General features: G+C 47.8%; 1 long non-coding RNA gene across 1 annotated transcript; it reads right to left on the minus strand.

The window, feature by feature from the left end:
- Positions 1-1,141: 1,141 nt before the first annotated feature.
- LOC119117889 lies at positions 1,142-1,391 on the minus strand. Its single transcript, XR_005096621.1, has 2 exons — positions 1,251-1,391; positions 1,142-1,219 (listed from the first exon to the last, which is right to left on the minus strand). It is a non-coding gene; the product is annotated as an uncharacterized LOC119117889 (long non-coding RNA).
- Positions 1,392-3,791: the final 2,400 nt, after the last annotated feature.

Below are 3,791 nucleotides of genomic sequence, written 5' to 3' on the forward strand. Positions count from 1 at the left end.
CATCGACATATGCGTCCTGCTCCAGCACTCGACACTCCTCTGCAAGATGGTGGAACATAGGCAGATTGGCTGTCTCCCGCATGGCGACTTGTGCAATGCAGCCTGCTGGTTTATCACCAATGTTGACCCTCGTGATGGCATATTCCTGTCACGTACTGGCGCCACCTGTGACAGGACCACGCCCTCCCCTATCAGTGGAATCACCGCCACCTGCCACAGGCTCATGGACAGCGCTATATCAACGCCGCCAGCGCAGACCCGAGTGTCAGTCTGTCCCGTGATGTTGCTTCGCTCTCCGGTCCACGAGAAACTGACTTCCTTGAAGATTCGAAGATCCAGCAGAATAGCCTGTTTTTCCCCAGCCAGATCGCCGCTCCAGCGTCAGCTCCAGCTACTCCCACCTTACCCCCGCCCGCAATAAAGTCTCTGTCGCTACGCACTTGGCTGTACTGTCCGATACCTTACAATTCCTGGAGGTCCTCCTCCTCAGAATCTCTCCACAAGAAGCGATGGAGGTGTACTTCTTGGTCCTCGAGCCATACAGAATTTTTTTTATGTCCCCAAGTGCCGCAAAGACACTGGGTCATGGCCGATTACTTCTCTGTACTCTACAGCTGCTGTGCGCATGGAACGTGCAAAGTGAGTTCTGGAGCAATGGGCTGTGACTTTGACCTCTTCCAGGAGATCAGGATTAGAGCCACCGACTGTTTTCCCAAGGGGGCCATCCCACCTGACCAGGTCACCGACGGAGCGCACCTTCTGAGGGACGAGTTGGCCTTCCTTATGGCTGATTAACAGCTGGATGTTAGTGGGGCGCATCAATTCATGAAGAGGGACGTCAGGGAATATTTTTTTCAGTCTTGGGTGGCACATGGCGATTGACATCTGCGACACTGTCCAGTCCGTAACACACAAACTGGTGGCATCTCAGGGTTCCCTTTGAAGTTGTGACCCGGATCTTCAGGAGGTAGCGCTTGGTCTCCACTGCCAAGTCTATCAAAGTCCCAATCTTTTGGCCAGCATTTGCAGTGACTTCCAGGATCATCATTATGACGGGGAACAGAATTGCAGAATGCATCTCGGCATCGCTGAGCTAAGTCGGCGGGCAGGCTTGTCAGCAACTCTTTTAGAATACCTCTAACTTTGTTTGTCGACTCGTGAGGATGGTTCACGCCTTCGTATGCAGATAAAGCGTCCACCAATTCTGTGTCTGTGGATGCTTCCTGTTCCGCCTCTATGCTTGTGACAACTTCCTGTCGGTCGGCGTGGGGCGTGACTTGATTGGTCTCAATGGTAGCACGTGACTCTGATGCGGTTGGTCTCGCTGGCTCTGATGCGATTGGCTCTGCCGCCTCCGATGCTTCAAAATGGCGTCCAGAGACATCCACTAGAGCAGTGGTCCCCAACCTTTTTTGCACCACGGACCGGTTACGTGTCAGAAATATTTTCGCGGACCGGCCTTTATATAAATAAATATATTTATATATTTATTATTTAAATATTTATATATATAAATAGGATGAAATAAAATGATACGACTGGCATAAAAACAAATATAAACCACATAAAAATAAAACGTTGAATTAGTGGGAGCACCGAGCTCTTTTCTCAGAAATGAGCCGTTCCCATCTAGGCGTAATCGGAGACAATGACACCCGAAGTGGTTAAGGTTTGTCTTTAAATGCAGGATGCTTGGTCTCCATGTGCCGAAGCAGGTTTGAAGGCTTCATTGCCTCGTTAGCTAGCCTTTCGCCACATATGCGGAGTGCACTTGGCGCGTCAGAGTCACCTGTGGCGATAAATCCATATTTTAAGTAGGACTCCAGAAATGTTCTTTTAAATGCAGCTTTCCTTTTCTTAGAAGTCGTAGCCTCTTCTTCTTCAGTGTACTCATTGGACGTTTTTCCCTTTCCGAAGAAGCTTTCCAAACTTCTCTGTTTCTTGCTCATTTTTGCTTGCCTCGCGGGCTTGACTGTGGTGACATGTCACGTGACCGAGACGAGCGCCGTGTGTCAAGAGTCCTTATTTTTCAGATGCACCGACAGATGTAATTGGGAGAGATTCGCCAAATTTTTTATATTTTTCAAAATAAATTCTTACTCATTTTTGCTAGCTTTGCGGGCTCGACTGGGGAAACATGTCACGTGACCGGGACGAGCGTCTTAACCTGAATGAATTGATCGTCAATGAAAAAAAAAAAAAAAAAAATCTTTTTTTTTTTTTTTTTTCCTGTGCGGCTCCGCAGCCCGGTACCAAGTGACCCACGGACCGGTACCGGTCCGCGGCCCGGTGGTTGGGGACCACTGCACTAGAGCACAGTTGTCAAACTCAAGGCCCGAGGGCCAGATACGGCCCGCCACATCATTTTATGTGGCCCGCGAAGACAAATTGTACATCAAATTCGTGTGTCATTACTAGAATTGCAAATTGTCTTCACTTTTAATAATATCGCGAGAGCTTCTGAAGACCTTCTACACTGCCATCATCCAGTCTGTCCTCTGCACCTCCATCACTGTCTGGTTTGGATGGGCCTCCAAACAAGACAAGCGCAGACTGCAACGGACAATCAGGACTGCAGAAAAGATATTGGAATCAACCTCCCATCTATCCAAGACTTGTACCTGTCCAGGACCAGGAAACGTGCAAGGAACATCTCTACAGACCCTTCTCACCCAGGTTGCAGTCTGTTTGACTCCCCTCCGGACGGCGTTATAGAGCTCGGTACGCCAAAACCAGCAGACACAGAGACAGCTTCTTCCCCCAGGCTGTTGCTCTGATGAACTCACACCACTCTTAGAGTCTCAGAGTCATTACTGTGCAATAACATCCTGCTCTCCACACCTTTTTTGAATATGTCTACACCAGGGGTCACCAACCTTTTTGAAGTTGGGAGCTACTTCAAGGGCACCGAATAATGCAAAGGGCGACCACTTTGATAATACACTTCTGAAATAACAAAGTTACACAGTGTACCTTTAATTTTATATTTTTATTAATGATATTCTATGTGAAGACACTGAACATTAATGTTAGTGGGAAGCCTGGCATTGCATGCTCTTCACCAGTGTACTGTAAACAATTTTTAGAACTGGCCTATGGCCGACCGATGTGGTCGCTGCAGGCGACTGATGTGGTCGCCGCGGGCGACCTGGTGCCCGCGGGCACCGGGTTGGTGACCCCTGGTCTACACTGTTTATACTATGAGTCCTCTCTGCATCCATTGCAGCCTGGTCATCCTGGATAAGGGACCTTCCCATCTGTGGTTTCTTCTCAAGGTTTCTCATTTCCCCTAGCTGGAGTTTTGAGTTTTTCCTTGCCCTTTTGGGAGTTTAAGATCAGGGGATGTTTGAGAATATTTGCCATTTTTCACATGTCCTGAGTGTTGTTAGTCACCTAAATGTTGAACAGAGGGTGTGATTTACCGAAGTCAAATTCCTTGTTTGGCACGCTCAAACATGGCGAATAAAAAACTCTTGAATCTTGAATCTTAAAGCCCCCCAAAAGCTTTTTTTACTGTGCCAACCTAACCAAAGTGACGGGAGGCGCACAATTCAGAAAACGTGCTCAGCTCGTCGAGAAAATGCGATTTAAGCAATGAAATTAAAAATGCTTATAAAACCTAAACCAAGCGTTGCAGGTGGTCATTTCTTCATGCGCCGTGGTCAACTCGGCACTCTAAAGCCCCCAAGAGCACTTTTTACTATGCCAACCTAACCAGAGTGACGGGAGGGGCATAATTCAGAAAACGTGCTCAGCTCGTCGAGAAAATGCAATTTAAGCAATAAAATTAA

This window comes from Syngnathus acus, chromosome 24, assembly GCF_901709675.1.
Source record: "Syngnathus acus chromosome 24, fSynAcu1.2, whole genome shotgun sequence".
NCBI lineage: Eukaryota > Metazoa > Chordata > Actinopteri > Syngnathiformes > Syngnathidae > Syngnathus > Syngnathus acus.